This window comes from Macaca thibetana, chromosome 8 (genome assembly GCF_024542745.1).
Source record: "Macaca thibetana thibetana isolate TM-01 chromosome 8, ASM2454274v1, whole genome shotgun sequence".
Classification (NCBI taxonomy): domain Eukaryota; kingdom Metazoa; phylum Chordata; class Mammalia; order Primates; family Cercopithecidae; genus Macaca; species Macaca thibetana.
Window position 1 is genome coordinate 89487203 of NC_065585.1, and position 15124 is coordinate 89502326.

The following is a 15124-nucleotide window of genomic DNA, read 5'->3' on the forward strand; positions in this document are numbered from 1 at the left end:
ACAGGGACCCGGGCTTTTTAAATTTACTGAATTGTGTTTTAGTTACTTAAATTTTTATTTTACTTTGTCTCAACTGACAAAGTGAATAGCAAGTACTAAACAGCTGGGCGTGGTGGCTCACGCCTGTAATCCCAGCACTTTAGAAGGCTGAGGCAGGCAAATCACTAGAGACCAGCCTGGCCAACATGGTGAAACCCTGTCTCTACTGAAAATACAAGAATTAGCCAGGTGTGGTGGCGCATGGTTGTAATCCCAACAACTCGGGAGCCTGAAACAGGAGAACTGCTTGAGTCCGGGAGGCGGAGCTTGCAGTGGGCGGAGATTGCACCACAGCACTCCATCCTGGGCGACAGAACGAGACTCATATCAAAAAAAAAAAAAAAAGTATTAATAGTAAACTGTTATTGATTCTATTGAAACTGCCTTTGCAAAAATTATAACTGAGAAAATTATGATAGTGAAAGAGATCTGACCTAACTGAGTCCATCTTACTTCTAACCTCCAAAATGTTCCTGTCCATTCCTGGGCATAGGCTGAACTACCTTAGGAGGAACTTAGTTTATCGTTTAATTCTGAAACAAAGATGATAGCAGCCCTTTCCCAAAACAAACCCCCTTCTTGCCTGGGAGCCAGACTACCCTTTGAAAGACTAACAAATTAGTCACAACATTAGAAATTATTATTTAGGAGTTATGCAGCTAGAGACTGCAAGATTCTAAACTTCCCAATTGCTCCTAGAGGTTACATCACTATTGTAAAACCTAAGATTGGTGCTTGAGATATTTTTCAGACCCTGCACTCCATGGATCAGCTGATGCCACCCAGATTGATAAACTGGCTCATCTGGTCTTGCAGCCCCAACCCAGGAACTGACTTAGTGAAGAGGACAGCTTCAACTCCCTGTGATTTCATCTCCGCCCCAACCAATCAACACTCCCCACCCTCTGACCCCTACCCACCAAACTGTTCTTCAGAAACCCCAGTCTCTGACTTTTCAGGGAGACTGATTTTGTCAGAGGTGTTGGAGGCAGAGTAACTCCACCTTAAGTGAGGGCTAGGAAAATGAGGCCGGGACTTGCTGAGTCGCATTCTCAGAGAGTTAGGCATTCCTAGCCTCTACATATTTATGGTTAAAGGAACAGATTGATAATGTTTACTAAACAGACCCAGACTTAGGAGTGTCCTGATGTTCCAATATCTTGAGAACAGAAGCATTCCTAATTTTGCTTTGAAGATAATAACATCTTTATTTTACAGTGTGCAATCAATCCTTATCAGTAAATTTTATTTTGGTATTCCAATATTCTTTAATAAATAATTTTAATATTTTAAAATAATTCCTATACTCTGTAATGTATAGCTATTCTGACACAAAAACTGGGTGAACACCACCCAACAATTTAGTCGAGTCTGGTGCTCAGAATGGAGAAAACCCAGGAATGTATCATCCCTTGCAGAGTTTTGCTGTGATGAGATTTACTTCTGTCTGAATTCCATGAATAGTACTCATAGTAGTAGCCTCTGAATTTTTAAGGACAAAACAAAAAGGTGTAAACCAAAAATAAAATTATAAGCTTCCCAACCAACTGCCTTTAATGCCTTTGGCCCTCTCCTCAGCCAATGGCATTCTAAAGTAAACCTGAAGTACTAGTTTAGGCCATGATGGGAATAGATGGTAGGATATGCCTCATTATACCTCCCTCCACTTGGAATTCAGGCACAGCTGACCAGCATTTACATTAAAACAGAGACCTGAAGACTGACAAAACAGACCCAGATACACATGACAGAGAGCAGATCCTGAATAAAATCGAAGTATTTTACTCCAAAATACATTTCTTTGACCTACTTTGAAATGGTTCTGCAAAGCTATCTCCTGTGGGGAAAATCTACATTCCGTAGAGAATCCTCTTCATTTTCCATGTCTTTTTCCTGATCCAGGAGAGAATTAACTAAGTATATGGTACCTTTTAAAGTCTAATAAGAAACATTTACAATCTATTGCCTCTGAAGCCTGCCACCTGGAGGCTTCATCTGCATAATAAGAACCTTGGTCTCTGCAACCCCACCCCTCTGGCTTTTTTTTTTCCACCCAGACAGTCCCTTCTGTTGATTCCAGGTCTTTAGATAAACACTTTCAACCAATTGCCAATCAGAAAATCTTTGAATCCACCTATGACCTGGAAGCTCCCTGCCCCTCCTTGGGGCCTCTGCCACCTCATTCCAAGTTGGACCAAACCCATGTACATCTTACATGTATTGATTGATGTCATATGTCTCCCTAAAATGTATAAAACCAAGCTGTAGCCTGACCACCTTGTGTTACTTGGGGTCCTTGCTCCCAGAGCTCCCAAGATGGCGGTGGGCCGCTTCCAAGACGGTGGCAAGCCTTGTGTTCTCTGACCTGGGGTTCTTGGCCTCATGGATTCCAAGGAATGGAATCTTGGGCCAGGCAGTGAGTGTTATAGCTCTATCAGAAGCCGTGGGTCACGAAAGAGAACAGTGCAACCCAGTGACTAGTGTTCAACTCAATTAGGACAAACCCTGGGCCCTTAGCAGTGCAGGAACAATGGCCAGTCTCTAGCCCGATAGGGAGCGGCAATGGGCACCTTGTGGATCAGGAGCACAGAGGACACCCTGTCGGATCGGAAGGGATGGAAGTCAGGGGCGGGTCTGTGGGGGCGACAAACAGCAGTGGTGGAAGGCCATGGAAAGATCAGCTCCAGCCCTAACAAACACGGACCAGAAGAGTGCAGTTGCAAGATTTAATAGAGTGAAATCAGAGCTCCCATACAAATGGAGGGGACCCAAAGGGGGTTGCCCTTGCTGGCTCCAATGCTTGGGTTTATATCCTGATCATTGGCACTCCTGCTGTACTCTGAGGTGATAGATGGTTGGCTATTTCTTTACCTCTTGGTTTTGCCTAATTAGCATTTTAGTGAGCTCTCTGATTGGTCGGGTGCTAGCTAAGTTGCAAGTCAGGTGTTTAAAGGTAGATGTGGTCACCTTCCCAGCTAGGCTTAGGGATTCTTAGCCTAGGAAATCCACTGCCTGGGTAATAGAACGAGACTCGATCTCAAAAAAATTAAAATAAAAAAAATAAAAAAGAAAAGAAAACAAAACAAACTACAATGAGAAACTTTATTCCCACTTAATCACTGGATCTAAAATAACACATTAAAGGTATTTTCCCTAATGGCTAACAGGTGTATTGGGAAAAATACTAAATGTGAGGAATTTTCATCATATCTCTGCTACTATGCATGTCATATAACAAGCGAATTGGGTTTTACAGACTTGAGTTTCTTTAAAATACAGCACTAGGACTCTAGTTAATAATATTACATACTGGAAATTTGCTAGCAAGAACAGATTTTAGGTGCTCTGACTACACACAAAAAAGGTAACTCTGTGAGATGAGGAATATGTTAATTGTTTGACTGTAGTAGTCATTTATGAATATGTCTGTCAAAACATCATGATGTGCACTTTAAATATACACAATAAACATAATAATAAAAAACATTTCACATTAGACCAGAGGATCGCTATAGCCCACAGGCTACCACCATTCTGCTAGAACAAGGCAGCTGGAAGTTTGCAGGTCAAACGTGGTCTCCAAACATTTATGACATGGTTTCCTGAAGCAGTTATAACAAGGAGAGTTGAGGAAGAAGAGAGGGCCTGGGGAATGTGGTGGAGGTGAGGTCTAGGCACCCTAGAATCAAACTCTCTGGTTTCCTAGATTTAATCACATGGCCCAAATTGATTCTCCCTCCCCACCTCCCTCTCTCCCCTCCCCATTCTTCCCCCCTCCTCCTCCTAGTTTTCCTCTTCTTCTTCTTCCTCTTCCTCCTCCTCCTCCTCCTCTTCCTCTTCATGAGAAGATGAGCAAGGATTGATTTCCCATTTACTAAAAATTCAATAGGGGCAAGAGACATGTGTGTATGTGTGTGTGTGTGTATATAAGGTGTGACATTCATATTTTGCAAGAGAATGGACAGTAATTGAGGAAGGAGTGGGGCTGGGGATGATAATGACAAGGTAATAAAGATCCCTGCTATGACAGAACTCAAAATGTAATGGGGCTGACAAGTGTGTCACGCATAAAAGAAAGCCCAGTACACACGTGTACAGTATGATACAATCTCTGGTGCAGGGAATGAATGGAATAATTAGGGTTGGGGTGACGCCTGAGGAAAGGCATGCTCACAGAGAATGTGAGATTGACACGGCATCCTGAATCTCTATTTGTAGATAGGCTCTGGACACAAATGTCCCACTGAGGGAGGAACAGGGGTGTTGGGCAGGTCACCCACTGGCCAGCCACTGCCCCACCCTGCCCCCAAGACCCATGCATGCTAGATGTTAAATTCTAGCTAGCTAGCTTGGAGGCTGCAAAGAAGTACAGTCCTTACCAGTGAGGCAGGGGAGATGAGAACGGGACAGCAGAGCACCACGCCATCTGAGGCAGGACCTCTCCTTCCCTGCTCAGCGTGCTTTCAGTTTGGGAATTTGGAGACAGTGAAATTTTTCTTCCAAGCCTCTCTTGCTAGTAGCAATGCCGTGTGGATCACAGGACTTAGCTGGATTCTCCCTGATTAAGCAGACTATGCTGCGGGGCAGGGTGGTCTTCTAATATGTGTCAGTTATTCTGCTGAATGAGAGGGTCTCCAATTCCCATTCCTGCAAGAATGCTCTGTCATTCTAAGTCTTGGCATCTTTAGTATAATTTACATTCTTTCTGCAATAACTATATGGGATTTCTTTCACCAGTTCAAATCTAAATCTTTACTCCTGACCATGAAAAAAAAATGGTCTTCCAAACTGCATATGTTTAACCAAAACTTAATGTTTCTGCAAAGTCATAAGTATGTCAAAAATCAAATGCCTGCTAAGGTGAACAGTCTAACTTTTTCAGGGATAAATATTTGTGGTTTATCTGGTAGTTTCTCTTTTTGAGAAGTTGGGGTTTTCTTTATCATAATTGTAGGTTTATTTCTACTTTCATCTCTGGCTCAGAGCAGACACTCAATGAATGTAGATGAACAAAAGGAAAAAGAATGTTTTTTGTTTTGTGTGTGCTGTGGATGAAGGAAATTTTACATACTTCGTAAGTTATTTTAAATAATATATGCCCTAAGACCATATGGGACATACATTTTCTCATCATGAGATGCTCCAGAGAAAAATGACTTACTTGAATTCCCACATCTGATGTTTTATCAAATATAAAACTATACTGTGGATTTACTACCTCCTTAAAATTATTGAGTAAATCATACTGCAAAAGAATGGAAATTAAACAATGTTTATTTCTCTAGGTCACATTTTTCACAAATAATTAGAAAGATGTTATAGGGAACATTCTTTGGCCAGTATCCCAAGAAAATAATGCCACACTTCTTTTTTTCTGAATTTGCTGTTTTCAGTTTGTTGTCATCCTAAGTACATTTGTTCATGTATTTCCCAAGTCTTTATGGAGCCTCTCAGCATAACAACAGAATAGAAGAAACACTCTCTGCCTCTAAATTTGAGTCTAATTTTATGACAACAAATACATGTCAAATAATTTAAGTACGAAACAAAATAAAATATCAGAAAGTACAATGTGCATGTTGTATGACATGAAAATTGTAAAACGTGATCAACTAGGCAGGAAAGCTTTTTGCTCCTTAGAAAAGGCTGGTCTACTAACCATCTCCTTTACTCAAAATAAGAAAAATTTTATTTTGCTGCTTATGTTTTAGTAAATATAAGAAAGCACAGAATCAAATGGGTGTTTTTCACTTTTCCAGCTGTGCCAGCAGTAATCACAGCACTTCCGGAAAGCCTCCTGGGGAACTGTTTCCACAGCTCATCGGCAGCAATTAGGAACACGAGTTACACCTGACTCACACGATCTGGGTCAGTGCCTCGCCAGGCACCAAGGGCCCACCCAACTGCCTTCCAATTCATCTAACAGTGCCCCCGTTGGGAGCATCTCAGAGCTTTTTGTATCTACTATCAAAATGTGAAAATGTATCATTGAGTCATTCTTATTCTCTTCCATTTGGTCATTTCTATTATTACCAGAAACTAAGAAAAGTATAGAAAATGTACTTTTACATTTTTTATAAATTATTCTCAGGGATGAGAACTTATATGCTTGAAATTCCAGCTCAAAATATTCTTTCCAGGAATCATCCCTTCCTTAACCCACTCCAAATTCCAATCTTTCTCCACACTCTGTGTCCTCAGATTTACATTATCCAAGTCTTTTGTTCATGTGTTTCATTTTTTATTGATGACCTCTTGTGTAGAAAAGTTACAGACATGGGCTACATGGATATAAACTGGCACAGCCTTTGTGGGTGACATCTGGCAATATTTATCAACACTCACAAATATTTATACTCTTTGGCCATGAACTTTTGTGCTTCAGAATTTAACCAAAATATCAGAGAATTACATACAGATGTATGTGTGAAGATTTTTATCACAATTATTTAAAAGAAAAAATTGGCCAGGCGCGGTGGCTCATGCCTATAATCCCAGCACTTTGGGAGGCCGAGGCGGGCGGATCACAAGGTCAGGAGATCGAGACCACAGTGAAACCTCGTCTCTACTAAAAATACAAAAAATTAGCCAGGCGCTGTTGCAGGAGCCTGTAGTCCCAGCTAGTCGGGAGGCTGAGGCAGGAGAATGGCGTGAACCCAGGAGGCGGAGCTTGCAGTGAGCCGAGATCGTGCCACTGCACTCCAGTCTGGGGGACACAGCGAGACTCCGTCTCAAAAAAAAGAAAAAATTATATATAATATAAATATTTTGGTGGCTAAATGGTGACATGAAGTTTGTCCATTCCATTTAATTCCATTTTTAATACTACTTGTCATTGTGATTTGTTGGTCAATAACTTTGGATTTATTTTAGGAGGCTGAGATGGGAGGATTACTTGAAGCCAGGAGTTCAAGACCAGCCTGGGCAACATTGTGAGACCTGTTTCTACAAAACAATAAAAATAAATTAGCAGGGTGTGTTGGCACTTGCTATAGTCCCAGCTACGCCGGAGGCTGCGGTGGGAGGGTTGCTTGAGTCTGGGAGGTTGAGGCTGCAGTGAGCTATGATTACACCACTGTACGCTAGCCTAGGGGACAGAGCAAGACCCTGTCTAAAAACAAACGACAAACAAACCACCCAAAACTACTATGGATTCACTTTATATATACATCTTTTACAGTGAATCAAAGGCTCCAGAAAGGTGAGGTTCTTTCTGTTACTTAAAATAAGGCCATGTATCTTCATAGTGCCCTGTAAAGTGCTCTTTGGACACAAAAGTTACACGAGTGCTTGTTAAGACATAGATTTTCCCAAGAGCTAGAAACCCCTTTATGAGTCATTCTCTGCAGCTGAAAGGACACAAAGATAGATGTGTACCCGCCCCCCACCCGCTACACCCTTGTTCTGCTCTCTAATCTTTGCACATACCAGAGATTTCGTAAGTTCTGTGAGTACCTGGTTTTCTGCACGTACCAGAGATTTTGTTTTGCACATACCAGAGATTTTGTAAGTTCTGAGGCAAGGTCACAAGACGTGTTTAAGTAAGATAAACTCTTGCTGCCATAAACCTGCTCTCCCGCCTCAAAGTTTGAACCAAAATATCAGAAATGGCGGGAACCAATCATAGTTAGCCAAATCGCCTTGTTCAAACACTAGCCAATCATATATCTGATTTGTATAATAACTCTATGCCCACTTTTCTTAGACTATATAACATTGTTCGGAGCTGAGTGGGGGAGCTCTCCTGCCCGTCTCGTTTCACGAGCGAGGGAGAGTTCCAGGTTCGAACCTGTAATAAAGATCCTTGCTGCTTAGCTTTGACTCTGGACTCTGGTGGTCTTCTTCGGGGAATAAACGGTCTGGGCATAACACAGCTTAGTGGTTTTCAGTGTTGGCTATACATTCCGGTGACCTGGGGAGTTTAAAAGACAGCAATGCTGGGACCCCATCACCAAAGCCTGTGAGTTAACTTGTCTGGGTATGGCCTGGACATGGTGCTCAGTCAGGTTCCCCAGGTGGTTCTAACTCCAGCCCAGGCTGAGCAATGCTGCCCTGCCACACTCTTCTTCAAACCTCCCCAGCAAGAAGGACCTGGAAGCTTATTGTACACACAGGCCACCAAGCCTATCTTACATCAGCCTCATTCAGTAGGTCTGAGATGAGGTCTCTCTTATGAAATCTAACCACTCCCACAGTAATCTTTATCCTCAGGGAACTTGGGAAACACAGGGACCGCTCATGGCTCCCCTGAAAGTAACTAGGTGCAATAAAGTCAACTCTTACTCATCTGTGCCATGTCGTTTTCATGCCCACCTTTGAGAACCTTTCCCCAGCAGATGCAGCTGTGAGGTGTGTGAAGATGCAGTTGGGGACTGGGTTGGTGGGGGCGGGGGGGTTGGGGGGCAGAGAAGCGAGGACAGCGTGGCAGGCACAATAGTGCAAAGCCACGTTACAGGCGCAGTGATTGGCGGGCCAATGCTTTATTGTTATAGACAATGAATCACAGCTGGTGCCAGTTGGGCTGTGCACACCACATGCCTGTCATTTTATCCAACACCCTGGTAGCTATTCTGTGCCAAGCTCCTTACCTCACATTTTGCCAAGCCTGAAATTGTTTCTACCTTGCTACACAGGGAATAAGCACTCAGTGAAGCAGTCTCCTCGGTCTTTCAAATGCCTGCAACTTTGTTCAGTGAGGTGTGACCAACCCTCCAGCTCTGGCTGGATCCACAGACTCTCCCTAAAGGTCAGGGCGGACGAGCCAGCAGGGCTGCTCTGCAGACTTTGCAATGAGCTTGGAAATCTCCATCTCTAAAGGTTGCTCTTTTGGACCTTGAAAAAAAAAGTTTGCCTTCGAGCCTTTGACTTTAGAAAGGGTCTCATTTCGTTTTGCAAATCTTCATCAACGATGTTCCGTTTTAGTCTGCCTGGCCTTTGCTTAGAAGCAGACTTAAATCTTACCCAAATGAAAGTACTCCAATACCTTGAAAGTTACAAGTCATAAGTACGCTGAGATCCCAGCATAGGGCATGGAGCCCAGGAAACCCCAGACCTCCAGCTATAAGCGCTGGTTATCATTTCCAGGTGAGCCACGATGACAAAACTTTGGAAAACACACCTAAAAGAGCCTTATAGTAAGCCAAATGCTGAGCAGGAAACTAACGCTCCTTGGCAAACCCTGAAATGTTAATTGTTGGTCTGGAATTGTCTGGAAGGCACTGAAGATGAATTCCACATTTGTGGAGGGGCCCCTTGGCGAGGGCATCCTTTCAGGGCATGACTCCAGCCTAGAAACTACATTGCTTCGCCCTTTTCTATAAACCTCCCCAGGCAACTCCCAGCCTCCTTCAGTAGTTATCCCACTCTGGTTCCATAAAACATTTCACTTCCTGTAAGGCCACGAGCCAACTGGCTGTAATGACATATCGAACCCTCAGGTCCCTCATCCCCACGAGTGATTATGTATTCACCAACTTTTAAAAGGCAGGTCCAAGCTATCAAGTGCCCTTCAAATTTGGAGCCAACTCCCTTGTTAGGATTTTGTTCTTGTTAGAATCTGAGCAGTTGTTGGCACCAGTTCTCTCCTCTTCACACCATTTGCCTGAGTGGGAAAATTCTTGAGGAGTTACTCTTCTTTAATGCAGGTAATACAGCTCATATCACGACCTCCATTTTGTAAATAAAGAAACCATGTCTTAGTTTTATCAGCCAAAGAAAGACACTCCTTTTTAACAGAGGACATCTGATTTAATAACACATTTCTCAAACACCACAAATAGAGGCCCTATATGGACACAAGATATTGACTGGAAACCATCCTTTCCTATAAATGCTCGACTTTGTAGGCAACAAGAGGCTGTACCCAGTCAGCAGGACTGTGCAGACGATTTCAGCACTTCTCCAGGGCCATCAGAACATGACTTTCAATTGGGCCATGCAGCCATCCCCCACTTCACACAGAACACTGGAAAATTCCAGAAACAGGTCTAAAACTTCAGTTCTTAGAGCTTATGGTTACAAAGCTCCCCACTTAAGTCACGAATTTTAGCCATAGAAATAGCAAGCTTTCCTAGAGACAGGGTAAGAGGTGAAAGTGGAGAGGGGAGGGGGCTGCCCACCACATAACACCTGTGTCCTCCCTGATGCATTCCAGACATTCTCTGGGTCTCAATTTTCCCAGAAATGCTATGAGAAAAATGACAAATTTTAAATTACTCTCCAGTCTAGAGAGGACAGGGATATATAAATATAACAGAGTAGTCTCCTTACTGTGCAGGTTAAACTAAGCTTGCATTATCACAGCGTGGGCTGTCACCACACCTATTGTTGGCATAGAAATGTCCCAATGACATGACAATTTTTCAGATGCATTGTCTTCTCAATTTGACTGCAGCCACAATATTTTTCAGTACCTCTTTATTTGCCTGCCTTACTCTAGGTTCTGCAGATATATATAGAAAGGACGAAGTACTGATTAATCTTGATTTCTTCAAGACTTTCAACTAGCAGACATAAAGTCAATTTTATAAACCTGATTTATTTTTAAATTCACATTTGTTTCATTATCTGTGCTGGAGCCAATACACATCCTTAAAAAAACAACAAATAACCACAACAGTAACAAAATCCCCAAGAAATTAATATGATGTTTCCACTGGCAGGAAATGCTTCTCAAATAAGTAGTACCTACATTATTAGTTAACATAAATTGAAAGGATATTTTTGTAAGATTCAGTTGGCCCATTGTTAACTATGATTCAATACTAATACAACTAATAGCAACTGTCTACAAACATGAAGTTCTATCTTAGTTTATTACCAAATGTGTGACCTGTTTAGCCATAATTAAAATATTAAAACATTGCTGTTTCTGCTGGCATATGTTACAGAAGTCCAGAAGGTAATTATCTCATGCATAGTCAAGCAGCCACGGATACTGCTGTCCCTTACAACTTTCATAGCAAGGCTTTCTTTTTGTAACAGTAAAAATCACACTAAATCATACTGCTGTGTCAACATATTATTGCAAATCTGCATCAGAGAATAACCTGATTTATTGGATAAAGTGATTTTTTAACTCATATGTCTTAAATGCTTGGAAAAGCTATGATCACTTCTATTTCCATAAACATTTTTCTAATATTGTGTTTATACTTAATTTTCTTAGCAAATAGATGAAGTATAAATTGTAGGATTACCTAAATTATCCATCAAAAGTTCTCAATATGTAACTGTATTTGTAATCACATGCCTGGCTACCTTTACCCTCACCATCTCTTATTGGAACTGTAAAAGGATATAGACTGGCTGGGTGCATTGGTTCATGCCTGTAATCCCAGCACTTTGGGAGGCCCAGGCAGGTGGATCACTTGAAGTCAGGAGTTCAAGGCCAGCCTGGCCAACATGGTGAAACTCCGTCTCTACTAAAAATACAAAAATTAGCTGGGCGTTTTGGTGGGCGCCCGTAATCCCAGCTACTTAGGAGGCTGAGACAGGAGAATTGCTTGAACCGAGGAGACGGAGGTTGCAGCTGTGAGCCAAGATTGTGCCACTACAGTTCAGCCTAGGTGACAGACCCAGGCTCCATCTCAAAAAAGAAAAAAAGATACAGATTTACCCACACGGTATTGTCTAACTGATGTGGATGACATAGTGATGCAGTTTGGAGTTGAGGGCTTTGGAATCGGAGGTTATAATTGATCCAGGGTTCTACACCTTGCCAGCTACCCGACCTTAGGCAAGCAATTTAACCTTTTAAAGCTTTGGTTTCTTCATCAGAAAAATGGAGAAAATAATAGCACCTACCCAAAACGATACTGAGAAAACTAAAAAACAATGCAAATAAAGTACGTAACATAGTATCCGTCATGTAATAAGCCTTGGATAAATGTTAGCTGCTACTATTACATGGCTATTTTACAGTCCAACACTAAAGGGACCATTGACCTAGCTAGATGAGTTGTTTGATTATTTTCTCTAATGTTAGTGATCCATAGCTGTGATCAGAAGAGTTGGCATTTGGTAGAGAGTGTCAAATTAACAGTCCAAAGACTCAGTGCTCAGATCCTGTTACTTATGAACTCTGAAACTGTGTGCAAGTCGTTAATATCCCTAAGCCTCTGTTCCCTCATCTGCACAATGGGAACCTAAAGATAACTTACAGATAGGTCTATGCTAAAGATGAACTAAAATAACCATATGCAGAATTATTTTAGAAAGCACACAGTACCTAAATGATGTGATTAATAGGTGTTTTAGATAAAAGAAAATGATGACAAAAACTAACAATTATCTATGAACTACACACAATGCTAAGCACTTTAGATTCATTATTTCCTGTCCCTAAGTGTAATCTGATATCATAGAAAGGAAATTGTGCAGTTTAGCAATCTATGGATAGCTGAATTCTGATATTCACCTCTCTAGTTTTACCATAGTTTTTCTTTTTTCTTTTTTATAAACAAAGTCTGACCCAGTCCACTGTTGTTTTGGGAAGTGCCTTTGACCTTCTATCACTGTTCATCACCTCTAGCTCTGTAATGAACCACTTTACAATGCTGCGTTAATATGTAAGAACTTCCTAAATACAAACTGTAAGTACTGCAAGCGCATTTATTACCTTAACCTTGTTGTCTACATTGAGATAAGTTTTTAATCGCCTCCTTATACGTGAGCTGAATCTTTTAAAAAATTGCTTTGCGTGTCATTTCCAATTGCAGGAAGATGGGGTGTTTATAGCTGGTTCAAACTTAGATTGTGAGTTTGCTAAAGCTAAGGCTGAATTATATTTTCTGTAGACATCAAGATACATAGCATCTCTCACTAGAACAAAGAGGGAGTCAGGGTGTGTTTGTTATGCTTGACCTAATGTCATAAAAGGATTCTGGCTACCACCCACTCTTATGGGGTTGTATATTATACAGCTATAGGAATGCCATTCACATTGTAATGATTCTTATTTATTATTACAACGTCCTGGCACACATGAGTATTCTAACATTTTCTAAGATATGAACATAATTTTTCTAGCAAAATCAGTATTTTACTACAATTTTTTAAATGATGACAAGTGTATCCAAAAGTAAGAATTCATTTCCCAGTTTATATGAAAGCACCCATAAAAGTTACGGTTATACAAATAAACGTATTAACATATATTTATATATACATTTTATTATAACATATAAAAATATGCACCTATTTATAACATTATACTTATAACTTTTCTTGACTTAGACCCTCAATAATTAATTCCTCATTATCAATTTAAAGTTGTTCTTTTACTGTTTGTACTGGTTTTTGACCACCCACACCATATTCCATAAAAAAGGCTATTGACTTTCAGGAAGGTATGTTTGAGATTTGGCATCACACTACAAGTTATCCAGGTTGAGTAGATGTCATTGTCACAACCAGCCATTACTTTGATAAAATCCCCATCAGGATAGCGCAGATATTACATTATTTGGTCTCGGGCCATGGAGACCCAACCTGGTTGATCTGCACAGGCAGAGGAATTCTGCCCTGAATTTGTTGGCTGCCAAACTGGAATCAGTGGCAGCCGTGATAGAGATGTTCCTGAACTTCATGAAGAACAGATCCGGAGCATTAGGGCCTGACATTGCCAAGTAAGCAAGACCTTTGATTTTCATTAAAACATTTTATTTGGCCAGTGTAGAGGCCTTTAGTCTGGGCATTTAGTTACTTATTCATGGTACCATAATTCTCAGGCCAAACATACAATCAGGCACAACTTTAGTGAAAAACTTTTACTGTAAATTTAATCAGGAATTTCAGTCATGAAACTTTGTTTTTAAAAATTTAGCTGAACCCGGCCGGGCATGGTGGCTCACGTCTGTAATCCCAGCACTTTAGGAGGCCGAGGCAGGCGGATCATGAGGTCAGGAGATCAAGACCATCTTGGCTAACATGATGAAACCCCATTTCTACTAAAAATACAAAAAATTAGCCGGGCGTGGTGGCGGGCGCCTGTAGTCCCAGCTACTTGGGAGGCTGAGGCAGGAGAATGGCGTGAACCCAGGAGGTGGAGCTTGCAGTGAGCTGAGATCATGCCACTGCACTCCAGCCAGGGCTACAGAGAGACTTGTGTCTCAAAACAAAACAAAACAAAACAAACAAAAAAATTTAGCTGAACCCAGAGCTTTGATGTTAGACACATTTCATTTTAAAGTTTAAAATAGAAAACTCATACGAAGCTTATTTTATCCATTCATGTAATCACATTAAACATATCACAAAGTGAATACTTTTCGTCCATGAAGTAGCATAAGTCCATTTTTCACAAGCAGTTCCTCAACAAGCAGCTCATTAACAGTTGATGTGGTTAAGGACACATCCTACTAAACGGTATGACTATACCAGCAATGCATCACCTAATATGGAGGTGTGTGGAGACACCGCATTCAAAGAACCACAAAGCAGGAGAGAATCAGATTATAGACATATGGAAATGGCTGAGATGATGGTTGAGCTGAATCATCAAGAGTTGTTACAGGCCGGGCGCGGTGGCTCACGCCTGTAATCCCAGCACTTTGGGAGGCCGAGACGGGCGGATCACGAGGTCAGGAGATCGAGACCATCCTGGCTAGCACGGTGAAACCCCATCTCTACTAAAAAATACAAAAAAAAACTAGCCGGGCGAGGTGGCGGGCGCCTGTAGTCCCAGCTACTCAGGAGGCTGAGGCAGGAGAATGGCATAAAACCTGGGAGGCGGAGCTTGCAGTGAGCTGAGATCCGGCCACTGCACTCCAGCCTGGGCGACAGAGCGAGACTCCTTCTCAAAAAAAAAAAAAAAAGAGTTGTTACAGCTTTTATGGTATTACCCTAAAGCATCAGTGGCATTCTCATAGCCCCTCAAACTGCAGTGTAAACCATCAGGTCCTCGGTTCTCCCTCCTGACATCCATAAGTAGCAGATTATCATAAGGGAATATGAATTGTTTTTCCCTCCCCACATCTTGTCTCTGTTATGGGTTGTGTTAGTAGTTACTGAGCTTGCATCATCATTCATACCAGAAATGGCTGTAGGTGAAGCAGGCAGAAGTCCTCTGTTGAGCCAGCGCTGC

The 15124-nt window shown here is 41.6% G+C and overlaps 2 protein-coding genes across 5 annotated transcripts in view; both read right to left on the minus strand.

The window, feature by feature from the left end:
* CHCHD7 (coiled-coil-helix-coiled-coil-helix domain containing 7) overlaps window positions 1–9993 on the minus strand; it is a 1019570-nt gene extending 1009577 nt beyond the window's left edge. For 2 of the 3 annotated variants that reach the window (XM_050802375.1, XM_050802372.1), the window contains exon 1: window positions 9984–9993. The gene's annotated coding sequence lies outside the window, so the exon portion shown is untranslated. Of the gene's footprint in view, window positions 1–9083; window positions 9088–9983 lie in introns of those variants that run through there. The other variant, XM_050802373.1, reaches the window with a different exon arrangement.
* The window catches only part of XKR4 (XK related 4), a 429208-nt gene that overhangs the window by 320908 nt on the left and 93176 nt on the right, over window positions 1–15124 (minus strand). The gene's annotated exons all lie outside the window — the stretch shown is intronic.